The 17,217-nt window shown below is 45.5% G+C and overlaps 1 long non-coding RNA gene across 1 annotated transcript; it reads right to left on the reverse strand.

Moving 5' to 3' along the window:
• Positions 1-9,247: 9,247 nt before the first annotated feature.
• LOC143648714 (uncharacterized) lies at positions 9,248-16,722 on the reverse strand. The gene is made up of 3 exons (XR_013158738.1): positions 16,122-16,722; positions 14,664-15,546; positions 9,248-10,422 (listed from the first exon to the last, which is right to left on the reverse strand). It is a non-coding gene; the product is annotated as an uncharacterized LOC143648714 (long non-coding RNA).
• Between the last annotated feature and the right edge of the window lie 495 nt (positions 16,723-17,217).

Raw genomic sequence — 17,217 nt, forward strand, 5'->3', positions numbered from 1 at the left:
TGTTTATTTGTTTCAATATTTACATTTTGACTAGAGCATTTCCTAATATAACTTATGTAGATAGTTTGATTGAATGTCATAAGCACTTGGAATCTCAGGTAGCACATGAGATTTTGTTGGTTTGTCCAGAGTGATGCCCCGATGAATCCCAGAGTGATTTGACCAGTGACTGGAAAAGTATTTGCAAGCCCCCTTCGGGGAATGGTGAGAGTGGGGAGAAATTCAACTTCCTCAAGTCGAATTCTTGATTTTCTCACAAGCAGTGTGGACAACCAAAGCTACGGGCTGAGCCCCCAGTCTTGGGGGTTGTTCATATGAAACTTAACCCCACAAAGGATAGGTCAAGTCTACTTAAAATTTAGGCCTAAGAGTCACCCCCAAGAGAGCCCCTTTTGTTGCTCAGATGTGGCCTCTCCCTCCAGCCAACATGATGAGCAGTCTCACCACCCTCCCCCTCTCTACGTGGGACATGACTCCCAGGAGCATGGACCTTCCTGGCAATGTGGGACAGAAATCCTGGAATGAGCTGAGACTCAGCATCAGGGGGCTGAGAGAAACCCTAGAATGAGCAGAGAATTAACATCAAGGGATTGAGAGAACCTTCTCAACCAAAAGGGGGAAGAGTGAAATGAGACTAAGTGTCAATGGCTGAGAGATTCCAAACAGAGTTGAGAGGTTATCCTGGAGGTTATTCTTACAGATTAAGTAGATCACCTTGTTGTTCAAGATGTAGTGGAGAGGCTGGGGGAAACTGCCTGAAAATGTAGAGCTGTGTTCCAGTAGCCATGTTTCTTGATGATGATTGAACAATGATATAGCTTTCACAGTGTGACTGTGTGATTGTGAAAACCTTGTGCCTGATGCTCCTTTTATCTACCATATCAACAAAAGAGTAGAATATATGGAATAAAAATAAATAATAGGGGAAATAAATGTTAAAATAAATTTAGCTTGAAATGCTAGTGGTAAATGAAAGCAAGGGGTAAGGGGTATGGTATGTATAACCTTTTTTTCTCTATTATCGTTTTATTTCTTTTTCTGTTGTCTTTTTATTTCTTTTTCTAAATTGATGCAAATGTTCTAAGAAATGATGATATGCAACTATGTGATGATATTAAGAATTACTGATTATATATGTAGAATGGAATGATTAAAAAAAAAAAGTTACCACCCACAATTGGGTGTGTCATCTCTATGGAAACAATAAAAAAGATTTTAAAGAAGCAATACCAAAAGGATTAAATAACTTGGCCTTTTTGGGGTACATAATATCTTCAAACCAGCACAAGGGATTCAAGAGGTTGGCAAACTCCGAAGGGAATAAATAGAAAGAAAACCACACCTAGCACATCATATTACCAGGGATAAATAAAGTTCACTTCGTTAGAAAATATAACAATAAAAAATCTGTATGTGCTTAATAAAAGAGCTTAAAAACACGTGAAGCCCAAACTTACAGAACTAAAAGGAGAAAGAAAAACTTCTAATTAAAGTTGGAGATTTTTAATACTACTTTGTCAGTAGTTGATAGAATAATAGACAGAAAAAATCTGAAAGGGTATAGAAGATGGAAACAACACTATCAATTATCTCTACTTAATTGCTTGTATAGAACATTGCACCAGACAACTGCAATATGCACATTCTTTTCAAGTGCAATTTATATTCTTTGACACAATTATATATGTTTTCTGGTAGTTTCAAAAACATAAAATACATAGAAATAAAATCAATAAAAGATGTAGAAGGCTGAAAAAAATTGCAAAATATTACTGAGAGAAATTAAAGAAGACCTAAAACATGGCTGGAAAAATTCAGTATCATTAAAATGTCAATTGACCATAAATTGATCTATAAATTCAATGCAACCACAATCATAATCCCAGAAGCTTTTTAGAAAATAGAAATCAACATATTGGGAAAATTATATTTCACCAAAATTTAAAATTTCTATCCTTCAAAGAGACAATTAGGAAAATGAATAAGCAAGCAACATATTGGAAGAAAATATTTACAAATTATATATCTTATAAAGAACTTGTATCCAGAATATACAACTTGATGACAAAAAGTCAAACAACCCCATTTAAAAATAGGCAATTCTGTTGAACAGACACTTCACAAAGAAAAGATAATGCAAATAGCCAATAAGCACATGGAAAAGTGTTTGGTGTCATTAGTCACCAGTTAAATGCAAATAAGACCAAAAGATATCAAACACAATGGGTCGGAATAAACAAAATGGGTTGGATTAAAAAGATTAACAGTGACAAATGTGGGCTGGAAATTTCATACATTGATAATAGGAATACAAATTAGTACAACCACTTTGAAGGAAAGAAATCAGACACAAACGGCTTCATACTGTGTGATTCCATTTATGTGAAATTCTGGAACAGGCCAAACTATAAGAAAAACAACAACAACATCAGAAAAATGGTTTCCTCTGAAGGTGAGTGGCGATTGGCTGGAAAGAAGCAGTGGAACTCTGAGGTGATAAACATTCTATATTTCTCTACAGGGGTTGGGTATGTGGGTGTATGCATTTTTCAAAACCCATTGAATTGTACACTTGTACTTTCACTGTATGTAAAATTTACCTTTAAAAGATCTGTAAACAAACAGAATAAACACTGCAAACAAGAAGGGCCAGTTTCAAGAAACAAACAAAACACAATTAACTTTAAGTCAGTCGCCTCTTTCCAGAGAGGAAATTGCTGGAATTTACACTGCAGGAAGGCATTTCTCTTGGTGGCTGCAGTGCACCTTTACAGTGGCTCACCTGTGCAGGTGAGCGGGAGTCTATCCTGCCTCTCCTGTGGCCACCACCCCAAGACGTGGGACAGGAACTTGGGATAAACATGAGCCGCAGTCAGTGGCACCAAACCCCTAGAATGACGCTTACCCCAAGGGAAGTCCCAGGAGCACTTGTTCCCACTGCTGTCTGAACCGGAGCACCACTCCTTCTGCCTCGTGACCCCTTAGACAACAGCGACTCCGTGCCAAAACTGTCTGGAGCTCCCAATGCCACCGTTCAATGGGGAATGACGTGGCGCCAGGATTCCTGGGGCAGGGAGGACCCCAAGGTCCCTCATCTCAGATTCAGAACCACGGATGTCTCTCCATGTCTCAGCTTGGCCGAGAGGCCAGCCCTGGTCCACCTCTGTCCACTTCTTGGTGATATGAATCTGGAGGATTGTTGCCCTGCCCTGACACTGGACTTTGGTCTGGGTCATTAATGTCCCTTTTCTCTATCTCTGAGCCCCAGGGACGAGGGCGTGGGTCTTTATTGTTTTCTGTTTCTTGCAAATTTGTTACCCCTTCCTTGTAAATTTTGAGCTCCATTTATCAGTAGCTTCTCTCACAGAAGAAGTAATAATAACTCCACAGCACTGACTCTAACTCTAAAGATTAATATAATATAATAAAGATGTTGGGTATGTATTACTCAAGTGCAGGTTTTCAAAAATTTATAAACTTTCCTAAAAGTCAACAGCTTTATATAAATAATAATTAAGGCTATGGATTGAAATTAGGAGATTGGGTGGGGTTTAGGGAAGGATTTTACATCTTGACATAACTTTTTTTTAATTGAGGGCTTCTAGATAAATTTACCCTTTCTTTCCTTCGTTCCTTCCTTCCTCCCTCCCTCCCTCCCTCCCTTCCTTCCCTCCTTCCTTCATTTCTCCCTTTCTTCCCTCCCTCTACATTTTCCAGTTTAACATACTTTCATTCTGTTAGTTTGAAATGCTCACTTCTACCTGAAAAAATATCAGTTGAGTGAATTTATTGGTCTGATGATAATCTCAACCTAAAAATAGCTATGAAAATGCCCTGGTAGAAAAACAGACCTAAAAAAAAAAAGTTTACCCTTTGGCATTAGTAAGGACTAATAATCTTGTCAAGGTCAGTTCTCTGAGATAACAATGACATATTTATGTTAACAAATACGTCGAAGACCTTGACTGTTAGCACTGTTTTTCTTCCCCCTTTGATTTATAACCCAAGGTATTGTTTTTCTAGGATATTTTTTCTTGTATAAAATACACACACTCATTAACTATTAGTGTGATTACAGATTGGGGAGGGGGAGAAGGTGGAAGGAAGAGACAAAGAAAGGCAGAGGAACAAATATTCACTAACTCATTACCTGAGCCAGGTACTGGGTGGGGTAGTTTACCTAATTCTCGCAATATGTGCTAGTTGTTTCAGTTTTTGTTAAAGCTGCTGGAATGCAGTATACCAGCAATGGATTGACTTTTTGAAGGGGGATTTATTAGCTTACAATTTGCATTTCTTAGGCCATGAAAATGTCCAACTCAAGGCACCAATAGAATGCTGCCAGTATCTGGGACATCTTGGTCACATGGGAAGGCACATGGCCAGTGTCTACACTCACAGGAATGGGCTAAGAGGACATGGGGTGCATGGTGGGGCAGTGGAAGAATGCTCACCTTCCATGAGGGAGACCCAGGTTCAATTCCCGGACCATGCACCTGAAAAAAAATAATAATAACATGGCCTTTTCTGGGGTACGTCAGCTTCAGACTGACATCCAGGTATTGTGGGGCCCATTTTTCCAGACTTAGAGCTAAGATATTGCCAGGAAGGGCAACCCCTGTCCAGGCTCTTCCTAGTATCCCTGGGATATATTCATTTCCTAGGGCAACTTTAACAAATTTTCACAAACTCGGTGGTTTATAACAAATTTATTGTCTTACAGTTCTGGAAGTCAGAAGTGCAAAAATATCTTTATGGGGCTAAAATCAATGGGAGCATTAGGGCTGATTCCTTCTAGAGGTCCACTGTCAAGGCCTAATCCCCCATCCTCTGGGTGTGGACTCATCTATAAACAGGACCTTCAAAGAGTCTATTAAGATGAGGCCAAGTTGAGTGGAGCAAAGCCCAATGTGACTGTCCTTTGCGTACAGGCAGTCATTTTGGACAAGGAAACAGACGCCTGAGGTGGAGATTAAAGGTGACAGAGGCAGAGACTGATTGTCAGTGAGCCCCCACCAGCTACAGACTTTGGAGAAGGCACAGCCTGCCAATGCCTTCCATGCCTGCCTCCAAAACCGAGAGACAAGAAGTTCCTGCTGTTGAAGCCAGCCAGTCTGTGGTATGTGTCATAGCAGCCCTGGCTGCTTTCTGAGCTGCCTTCTTTTCTGCTATGAGATGTTCAAGACTTAATTTGTACATTTCTTATCCCTGACCTTGGAATCAGCCACTTCTCCAAGGAGTCCAAGGAGCCCTGTTTCCTTCTAGTGGGAAACGGTATTTAGAGATCATAGTCTGGGTGCTAATTGCTACTAGGTTGGTTAAAATGTTTAGGCTATTCAATGTAGAGAGCTAGAAAACACATATTTTTTTAAGACAAAAAACATCACGAGTTCATACTGAGAAAATGGTTGAAGTTTTTTTTTTCAATATTTTTCAAAGTCACTTGAAACAGTTCTTTTTTTTTTAATGGGGTTATGCCACCATTGCTGATGAGAAGTCTAATTCAGTAATTCAATATTAATAAGTAAAATTTTTATAGAGCATTAGATATTTTTTAGGGTTTTTAGGAACATTGTTGGTTAGGGTTTGCCATATTGTGGCAGTTTGTAATATTTGGCTGAAGCTTGCATAAGAGTAACATCCAGAACAACCTCTCGACTCAATTTGAAATCTTTTAGCCCTTGAAATGCTATTTCTTTCCCCCACTTCAGTCAGTTCATCCATGTCAGGGCAGGATCGTTTTTTGGAGCTTATGTTTCATGCTGCAGGTGTCAGGTTTATATTCCTGGAAAACATGTCCCACACTGGGGGGAAGCTTAGAGTTCAGCTTCGAGAGACCACATTTGAGCAACAGCACAGATCTTCTGGAGATGGCTCTAAGGCACTAATTCTAAGTAGGTTTAGTTTACTGTTATAGAAATAAGTTTCATAAGGGCAAGTCTTAAAATTGAGGCCTTGGCTACCTGGGAAATTTCCAATAGTTTTATTTTTCCCAGTCCCTCAAGGGATTTTGCACACACTTTTTCATTTTTTGCCCCAAACACTGTGAAATGTAGAGTATAAAACATTAACTTGTACAAAACATTAAGATTTTGTCCCTTATTCCAGGTTCTATATTAAAATAGAAATGAATTAGGTTGCTTAATTTACTAGACAGATTAAATTAGATAGTGCAAATTTTGGACAAAATAAACATTTTTAAGCTCTCACAAAAGTTACAGCTTTAAAATACAGATGATATTATTTTTTACCTTGTCTATTGATTTATCTTGGTTTCAACCATATCAGCTTCATTACATCTTAATTGGAGTTTGATTTCTTGTTATTTAATCATTGCTGTGTGGACCCATGCTAACTTTCAGAGCCAGAGAACTAAATTTGAGTTTTAGATGTTGTACAGACACTTTAAGTTTCAGGGAATTACTGAGTTTATAAAGAGTAAAGTATCTCAGAATTTGATGATAATAGTTAATGCTTATAATCTGAGCTTTAATTTGTATAAATATTTTGAAATGAAGCTTTTTTTTAGAAATAAACATTAGACTGTTGCTTTATATTAAGAAGTCATAATAGAGGTTTTCTTCTATTATATTTTTACACATTTACCAGAGTTATGTTATTTAACAGATAAAATATCATATATATATTTGTTAACTTTTCTTTTTAAGTTGAGCACATATATTTTTAGAGAAGTATTACAGCAAAGCAGTGCAACTGACAATTTGGCTGCTTCTATGATCTGTAACCTTTTTAAAATAATAAATAAAATTATTAATAACATCATACCATTGCTTAATGTTATATAGATTAGTATCAGAATATAACATTGATAGTGAGACTATTGTCAAAGTTTTAGGTATTATACAATGTTCAAATATATGAATATTTAATATATTTAAATTTAATTAGTAACAAAATAGAAAATTCTTTTTAACCATTGTGATATGTCTCAAATACTTCTTAGGCAATAGGTTAAGCTATTTTAGTGCCTTAGTACCTTATTTACACAAGGTGAAAGGACAAATTATCTGTAACAATTTTTTCCTAACAGTGAGGAGACTGGTTTTCTGAAATAAAGGATAATGCCAGCATAAACATTAATAAAGATATTATTCTGATGTAAAATATTTTAGACACAGTATTTGGATGATTAAGAAAAAATGTTTTTCAAAATACTTTATATTAAGAGCATACCAACAATCTATGTTAATAGAACACAGAGAAAACTAAACTTTAGTTTTGTATGAATACTCAGCTGAACACAAAAGCTTTCCTTTTTTTTTAGTATATGATAAACAGACCTATTAAATTTTGGTTAGTGCAGATTATGACAGACAGAATTCACTTTCATAAACAACTTCTTCATGAACTTTTACAATCATTCAGAACTCATACTTAAAAATGACTGTAACATGGGCAGGCCACAGTGGCTCAGCAGGCAGGAATGCTTGCTTGCGATGCCAGAGAACCCGGGTTTGATTCCTGGTGCCTGCCCATGTGAAAAAAAATAATAAAAAAATTAAAAAATAATGATAAAAATGACTGTAACAGGGTAGGCCACAGTGGTTCAGCAGGCAGAGTTCTCACCTGCCATGCTGGAGACCTGGGTTCGATTCCTGGGGCCTGCCCATGCAAAAAAAAAAAAATGACTATAGCAAATAAAATTCATCTCTTTCAACTCTTTATTGTGTTCTGTATTATTTTACCTATAGTCATATAATCAGGAATAAAGTTGATAATATACTTATAAAGCTTTTGAACCTGTATACTTTTTTTTTAAATAATAGTATTTATGAAGGGAAGAAGAGCCAGAGATTTATATAATAATAGAGAAGAGAAGAAATTTATGTTGGGGTTTAGAACATGGCCAGGCATTTATGTACTTTATATTAAGAACACATAAATGATTATTTTATAATATATTTTAAATCTCTTAATTAAATTTAGCAAAAAACTCAAATTTTTCTTAACAACATTTTTAACTAATAAATAATGCCAGGAATGTGTTCATTTATGGAATCAAGTTACAGTTATTTTTAAAACTAGTTTAGAGTTTTATTTGTTTAAATGTTGCCTTCTTATTTAAAGGTTTTATATATGTTATCTCTATGATGTCTTCTTAGGTCATTTTTTATTTCTTTCCTTTTTAAATTCTTTCAGTTTTTTTTTGTTACCACCATTTTATATATGGTAATAACAAAATATACACTTAATAGGTGTATATTTTAACTAGAATATAAACCCTTAGCAGCTAAGATTTATGTCTTTTTATTTATGACAGACTGGAATTAGTAAACTTATTATAACTTCAAATTCTTGTACATATTGAGGAAACAAATGACTAAGTAAGCAAAGTCAGATTTTTAAAAATTCAGTTATTTAAAGTTTTTTAAAAAAATCCATTCATATTTTATTGAACTTGATTTTTTAAATAGAATATTTGAAGTATTAGCATATTTTTAATTTTATTATAGTTTATATAAGTGTTATAATTATTAGGTACATTGCTCAGTTTATACAACCTGTTAGGCTACTTTAAGCGGAATTTTGAAAATGTACTTATAATATCAGTTTATTTATTAGTAAGTTTCTTTAAATTTAAGGAGAATGCGTTTAAGCAGAATAAAATTGCATTTGTTCAAAAATTCATCATTCAATTCCTTTTATTGTTTTTTTAATATTTTAAAATTGTGAAGAACTTTAAAAGTACATTGACTATTAGGTTCTGGGAAATATACTGAGCTCATTGAATTTGTCCCAAGTTTAAATCTAGGAAAACTTTTTAATTGGTTGCACAGAGAGAAAGATATTAGGCTTTTTGGGTTTGAAAGTTTTAGGTAAGGGCTGTGGAATTTTGAGAGTTTTTATGCTTTTCCCTCAACTATTTTAAACTATTAGATTCATTTCACTAAATAGTTTTGAGATGGACAAGTAAAGGATTGATTCCATTTCTACTGTTTGCAAAGTGATTTTAACTACAGCATCTTTAACTTCAACTATAATAGTAGTTTTTTAATTTTAAATCATAATAGGACCAGATTATGTCACAGAAATAAAACCTTTTTATAGATTTATAACTAAAACGCTTTTAATTTTTGATACAGCCAAAAGGTTCCCTTTTTAAAAGAATTTCTGTAATTAGTAACCAGTTATGAATATTTGGCTGATATAAATGTAGGAACATACCAATTAATAGTTAGACCAAACACAGTAGCTAACAAACAGGCACTAAATATTTAACACGCCAAATATATTATTTAACAATTAAACCCACATAAAACACTTATGACACCACTTTAGAAGTGATTAGTGGGGTAGGAGGCTTAGGATATTTTTTTATGAAGGAGGCAAAGCGATAGAGGCAGAGGGAGAAGGTGTCAAGAGTGCCAGCAGGAACTGTCAGACCATTTGCTAGTGGAGAGTGCCATCCTGTGGGCAACGTTTGTGTTGTTTTAAAGACCATCGGGAAAGCTTATGGAGGTTTGCTTGTGGCAGGCTTATGAGTTATTGCTTCCTTGCAGGCTTATGGAGCTACCCAAGACAGCTTTAAATAAGACTAACTGCCCAGGTTTATGATCCACTCACAACAAAGAAGGCATCCCCAGTCTGTTGTTGGAACCAGAAGAGCGCATGCAGTCTTTCACTCAGGGCATCCCCTGTTACTTTTGACTGCTACAATGGGGAAAAGCACTCTTGAAGCTGGAGAGTTTTGACTAAGTGCTTAGATTTTTCAGGCCAATAAAAAATGCTTGGGGAGCAAGCTGGGAAACCACGTTAAAGCAGACCCGAACGCCACAGGGCAGCTGTCCACAGGACACAAAACTCTCCAGGGGAGGATCTAGGCTGAAAGGCATCACTCACCCAGGGCTGAATTGGTTGTAGGCATTTGAGGGCTGTGGATGTGAGCTGGCATCATGCTAAGGTGGTCTGAGCCGGAAACTCAAGCCATCAGTTACATGGAAACCATAGTTAGTGTGCCAGTTTGAAGAACGGAGTGGCTGGAAGGCTGCCCCTGTAGCCCAACGAGCGGGGAAGCTAAGCCTTAGACCCGCGCCCCAGTTTCGGCACCATTTATGCTAGGCACAGCATCATTTAGGATTCCACACGAGACTGTGAGTAAAGCTTAATAGGTTTACTGAGAAAGAGAGAGAAACAGACTGAGAGCAGAGGGAGAGCAGGCAGGCAGGAGCCAGTGAAACCTGCTGGCAAGAGGAAAGGAAAAATGGCTCCAACTCTCTTTCTAATGGCTCGTGGTTTTAAAGGAGAAAACGCACCGAGAGGATGGGGTGGCATGCAGTGCAGGCATCGTGGGAGGGGCCAGGCAGGCGCAGACCATGGCGTCAGGCTTGCAGGTGTCTGGCCGCACGTGTCCATCTTGCCGGCACATCAGGTCCTGTCACAGGAGCTGCCGAGGGACAGAAACTGAAGGGGCCCCCAGGCCTCAGAATCCGTTTTGTATGTCAAGTTTATTTTCTGAGACCTGACAGGGCCCAGACAGTGGGACTCTGTGGGCTGAGTACCAGTTAGCCTGTGGGGGTTTTACCTGGCAAGAGGTTTGGTGGGGAGGTGGCCCAGTGTGGCCTGGCATGGCCTGGTATGGCCTGGTGTGGCCTGGTGTGGCCCCTTGTGGCCTGGTGTGGCCCAGCAGCAGCCGGGCATAGGATCCTGCCTCAGGGAGGACCAGCCCTGGCCTGCTGGCTCCCCTGTGAGGCCAGTAAGTGCCCCTCCCCCTCCTGGCAGGGCCGACCCCACTTGGCACCCACCCACATCCCTGTCTCTCTTGCCTAAAAGCTTCCTGCAGCCACTATAGATGCCTTTTCCCTCAGGGAACCTGTGTCTCAGTTTACAATAGAAACCAGTGTGGAAAGGGTATTTGTTTACAGAACTTAGAATGCAAACTATTTACACACTGCCTCTAGCAAAACAAAAGCACAGACTGGCTTACACTGGCTCTCCCAGTATCATTATAAACCAGAGAAAGTAAACCAGAGAAAGAAACAGCTACGGAAGTAGCTGATGGATTTTCTGCCTGGACTTCATTTTGGTGTTAAGAAACTTTTTTTGTAGAAGAACCACTCAATAAAGAAAAGGAAGAGGCCATTCCACTGGCCCAAGCGCACGTGTCCATCACTTCCGCCACTGTGGGGATAAAGGCCCAGCGCTGAGGCTGACGCTCGTCACTGCAGAGTGGGGCTGGGGGCCTGGAGGGGGGGCTGTCCTTGACGCCCCCCAGCTCCAGCCCTGGGGAGGCTCAGCCGTGTGCTTCCCCCCCAGGTCTGCTGTGGATGGAAGGGGGTGCCCCGAAAACATTCAGATCCTCACCCCGTCCTGGGCTGTGATGGTGTTTGGGATGGACGCACACCCCCAGCCAAGCTGTGCCCAGTCCCCGCCCCCACCCTGGGTGGGGTGGTTTAGTGCACAGGACGTGGACATGGTTACGCGGGCGGGTGCCCACGCTGTGTCGGGGTGGACTTCGCCCAGGGCTGCTGGCTCCCTATAAGCAGAGCAACGTGGAGGCGGCTGAGCCGTGGGATGCCATGAGCCAGGGGCCAGCGCTGAGTGGGGGGCCGGGAGCCACCACCAGCAGGCTGCAGAACCTGCCCTTGATTTTGGGTCTCTACCCCCCAAAATGTGAGCTGATCGATTCCTGTCATTTAAGCCAGGCTTCGGCAACATGAGGCGCTGGCCTTGGCTGGGGGCTCTGGTCAGAGCAGGGCTGATGAGGGGTCCGGGGCAGCATTTTACAACTCATGAAGGGGAGGGAAGTGCCTGCACACAAACCACCATGCTTGGTACAGGAGGAGAAAGGGCAGACATTTCTGGGTCCTTTTCCTGTGGTGCTGGGACGCCCGTTCTGGGGTTGCTGAACTTATAAGCTGGTCACCTTTAGGGCCCAGACTCCAGAGCGAGGCCTTCCTGGCTCCAGCAGCGTCCGGACCCCCAGGGCCTCGGCGCCCCCACCCCGGGCCTCTGCTCCACCAGCAGGGCCGGGTCAGGGAGACTCTAGTTCCCAGAGCTCAGGCCCCTGTCAAGTGGGTCTGGGGGCCACCGTTCAAGCTCCACTGCCTTATCGGACTGAACAGGCCAAAGTGACAGCACAGGAAGTGTAAGCCAGGAAATCGCCCTGACCTTCAGCACTGCACGGAGGATGGCAGACAGCTGGCGAGGGTCACCACATCCACGCTGAGGTCACCCCCCACACCCAGGTCACACCCCCATGCAGAGATCACACCCCCATGCCGAGGTCACACCCCCATGCAGAGGTCACACCCCCATGCCGAGGTCACACCACCACACCCAGCTCACACCCCCATGCCGAGGTCACACCCCCACACCCAGGTCACACCCCCATGCCGAGGTCACACCCCCACACCCAGGTCACACCCCCACACCCAGCTCACACCCCCAGACAGAGATCACACCCCCACGCCGAGGTCACACCCCCACGCCGAGGTCACACCACCACGCCGAGGTCACACCCCCATGCCGAGGTCACACCCCCACACCCAGCTCACACCCCCATGCAGAGGTCACACCCCCATGCCAAGGTCACACCCCCACACCCAGGTCACACCCCCATGCCGAGGTCACACCCCCACACCCAGGTCACACCCCCATGCCGAGGTCACACCACCATGCCGAGGTCACCCCCCCACACCCAGGTCACACCCCCATGCAGAGATCACACCCCCACGCCGAGGTCACACCCCCACACCCAGCTCACACCCCCAGGCAGAGATCACACCCCCACGCCGAGGTCACACCCTCACGCTGAGGTCACACCCTCAGGCAGAGATCACACCCCCACGCCAGGGTCACACCCTCACGCTGAGGTCACACCCTCACACCCAGCTCACACCCCCATGCAGAGATCACACCCCCACGCCAAGGTCACACCCCCACACCCAGCTCACACCCCCATGCAGAGATCACACCCTCACGCCGAGGTCACACCCCCACACCCAGCTCACACCCCCATGCAGAGATCACACCCCCACGCCAAGGTCACACCCCCACACCCAGCTCACACCCCCATGCAGAGATCACACCCCCACACCCAGGTCACACCCCCATGCAGAGATCACACCCCCATGCCGAGGTCACACCACCATGCAGAGATCACACCCCCACACCCAGCTCACACCCCCATGCAGAGATCACACCCCCATGCCGAGGTCACACCCCCACACCCAGCTCACACCCCCATGCAGAGATCACACCCCCATGCCGAGGTCACACCCCCACACCCAGGCCACACCCCCATGCAGAGATCACACCCCCACGCCGAGGTCACACCCCCACACCCAGCTCACACCCCCATGCAGAGATCACACCCCCATGCCGAGGTCACACCCCCACACCCAGGCCACACCCCCATGCAGAGATCACACCCCCACGCCGAGGTCACACCCCCATACCCAGATCACACCACCATGCAGAGATCACACCCCCACGCCGAGGTCACAACACCATGCTGAGGTCACACCCCCACACCCAGCTCACACCCCCATGCAGAGGTCACACCCCCACACCCAGGCCACACCCGCACACCGAGGTCACACCCCCACACCCAGGTCACACCCCCACGCCGAGGTCACACCACCATGTCGAGGTCACACCCCTACATCAAGGTCACACTCCCACACTGAGTTCATACCCCTGTCAAGGTCATGCCCCCATGCCGAGGCCATACCCCTACTCCACAGTCCATGGCACAGCTCACTGCATTCAGGCCTTGCCACCTGTGGGCACTGCTTGTGCCCTGACAGGCCCCGTCACTTCCGGTCCCACAGGCAGCCGATCCTGAGATTTCAGATGCAAAAAGGAGGCTACAACACATTTAAAATGACCAGAAAAGACAAACCTATAGCAACAGAAAGCAGAAGGGTGGTGGGCAGGTGGGGGCAGGGAGAGCAGAGATTAACGGATAAAGGGCACAAGGGATCTTGTGACTAAGGATGATAAAAAGGTCCTAAAACTGGCTGAGGTGAGGGCTGAAAACTTTGGCAAATGTCCCAAAGCACGGTGACCTGTGCACATGACATGGGTGAATCATATGATGTGTAAAATATGCCTCAGTAAAGTTATAAAAAATGAATTTGAAGAAAAAGGGACAGTGACGGGTTTCAGTCCCAAACCTTCTATATTAAACAGCATTAATGTAAAATGAAGCTGCTGATCTGCTCAGTGGTGTGGGCAGGAAAACTTGCCGACCCGGCTCTGTAAGCCTTCCTTTTCCATCTGTAAAATGGGCCCAGCCTTGCCTTCGTCACAGCTTGCGTGGATCAGAGAGACGCATGCGGGGGTCCGCGGGACAGAGCCAGCACTGAGCAAACATCTGCCTCTGCGGTCATCGCGGTCGCTGCTGAGGGTGGTGGGGGCCGCTTTAAGGACAGGACTGGACGGGGACAGGGATGCAGTGGGTGGACACCCCCTGCCCCCTCCATAAAGCAGCGTGCGATGGAGCGGGAGGGGTACAGAGGCCAGGGCCCCCGCGCCGGGCCCCTCGCTGGACCCAATGAGCGTCCTGCGGCCCTCTCCGCCAGACTCCGTGGCCACCCGCACATCCTCAGCCATCCTTCCCAGCTCCACCACCCTCCAGCTGTTCAACAGACCGTGCCCTGGGGGAGACACGTGGCCCCGAAGCTGGGAATGCGCCTCACCTGGAAAAAAGGGTCTTTGCATCTGGGACTGAGTTAAGCGTCTCGAGGTGAGATAACTTTGGATTGGGTGGTCCTTGAATCTGATGACAAGTGTCCTAATGCGATAAGAGAGAGGCCGAGAGAGCTGAGGAGGAGAAGAGGAGGTCGTGTGAAGACGAGGAGGTAGCAGAGGTGCTTTCCCAGCCCCAGAGTTCCCAGGCTCCCCAGAAGCTGGAAGAGGCAGGGGACAGGTTGTGCCCTGCAGGCTTCAGGGGGCGCAGTCTGCTCATGCCTCCATCTCAGCCTGCAGTGTCCAGGGCTGCAGGATGGGAAATGCCTGTCGCTTTCCAGTCTCCCGGGCTATGGCCTCCTGCCTTCTCCTTGGAATGCACGCTGCACTTCTTTTCTGACTCTCTCATTTGCCCTGAACTGGACTGGGGCCTCCTGAGGGCCAATGCGGGCAGATGCGCTCAGTGATGGCTCTTCATCCCCGGTTCCCAGCCCGGAGACAGGCAGTGAGTGGGTCCCCCAGGTCTCACGTGCAGCCGACGTGGGAACTCCGTAATAAAGCCGACAGAGGCAGGAGGGGCCAGCCAGTGTGACCTGGACGGGGTCGGGCCAACTTTGCTGCATGGTTATAGAAATCCTATCCTGGTTGTGGTGGCGTACCCGATTATATGCTCTCTAAAGCAAAACTGAGAAAGGGCGTTCAGTTCAGCAAGTTCTGGCACCCAGTGGGGCGCCCCTGTTTCAGACTCCATGAAATGACGATACTCAGAGCTGCGAGTCCAGGAACCTCCCGGGGACCAAGCCAGGTGTGCACCACTGGTTTCATTTCTTTTTCGTTCAATATTAAGGCAGCACAAGCACATATGACAATTTGAAATATATCAGTTCATGCCAGCTGTAAAATAACAAGGATATATATATATTTTAATTCTCAGAAACATAAGGTTTCATCTTCTCCATTGATTTTGGAAGAGGGGTGTGCTGAGGCCCCCTAACAGTGAGCCCCTAACAGAGAGGGTGCTGGGTGGTGTATCAGCCACCTAGAGCTGTGTAACAAAACACCTTCGAGGTCATCCGGTGCCACCTCCCGTGTGCTGGGGGTTTCTGCTCCTTTCCCCTCCCAGGCAGCACCTCTCTGCCTGAACGTTCCCTGACAAGCAAGTCAGGACTGGGAGATGACGGGTTCTCTAGCTGGCCAGCTCTAACTGCGGGGAAGCTTTTGACCCAGTGCCTGCCCCCCCTAACTTCCACTCAAATCATTCACAGGCAGGAGAGCCCAGTGGGTGAGGAAACATGCTTTCCAGTCCAGCCCACCTTGTCCCCACCCAACCTGATTTGATACTGTGCGATCTCAGACAAATTACTTAACCTCTCTGTGTTCAGTTTCTTCACCTGAAAAGGGGGGATACTACTGGTCCCTACCTCGTTGTACTATTGTGAGGATTAAATGAAAAGCACTTAGAGCAGCACCTGGTCAATGTCGGCCATTGTCACTGTCACTGTTATAATCCTCGGCCCTGATTCTGAGTCCTTCGCTGGCTTTTCCTGCTGCATCCCCGCAGTGGCCGCTTCCTCGGACAGTGCTTGTGGAGTGCTCTGCTGTCTCCAGGTATATTTACTTATGTCCCTGTCTTCTTGCTCCTATCAGTTTCCACATTCCCTCTGGGACAGTCGTCCTGAGAGGTGGCTGGGCCCCAGCTGCCCTGTGGGCCTGGAAACCAGCACCTGGCCAGTCTGCAACTGCCCTGGCCAGTCAGCGCCTCCAGACAGGCAGCTGGGAGTCCGTCTGTCCTCCTCGAGCACCTCTGTACATCTAAGACATGTATCGCCCTAAAATTACTCCCAACAGGACATAAGTAGTACACATTTATGGCAACAAATAAGAGACAACACAGGAACAGAACCAAGAAAACGTTCGTGGTTACAAGTCTTCAACAGTGCCCAGAGAGTGGTGGAACCTTCCAGAAGCCAAGCACTGCTTTGTGGTGGGACTAGGGCAGAGGCCGCAGGTACAGACAATAAACAGAAAATCACCGGCAGGACATGCAGAAGGCGGCCGGGGCTCGGGGACACTGAGGTGTGGTGGGGGGCAAACCCTTTGCAAAGGGCAGGGGGGGGGGAGGGGCCGAGGAGGGGCCTTGTGATGAGAGAAGCCCCCACTGCTGCCCTGTGTGGACTGGCTTGACCCCCCAGAGGCCTCCCGCCGGCCGCTTTCACCGCACAGGAGACGGAGGCCCGGAAAGCGGACACTCCCTGTGGACACCTGTCCTTTTGTCCGTCCAGGACAAGGCTGACCGTGGCCCCCCATCAGTTCCGCGTCCAGGACCAGAGGGCCCTGCCATGGGGCGGGTTCGTTTCCTGCCTCGCTGGGCTCTCGGAGGCAGGGAGGGGGCACCGGGGACTCCCCCTCGAGTGCTAAGAGACCTGAGCAGCAGGAGAAGCTTCGGGCTGGCCCTGCTGTGCCCTGTGGGGGCCTCGCCCACTCTGCTGCCCAGAGCCCCGGAGGGGCTGATTTCAGTGTTAGGACGCGGCCAGTTTAGGGTGATAACATGGCATCTGGAGATGG

This window comes from Tamandua tetradactyla, chromosome 10 (genome assembly GCF_023851605.1).
Source record: "Tamandua tetradactyla isolate mTamTet1 chromosome 10, mTamTet1.pri, whole genome shotgun sequence".
Lineage (NCBI taxonomy): Eukaryota > Metazoa > Chordata > Mammalia > Pilosa > Myrmecophagidae > Tamandua > Tamandua tetradactyla.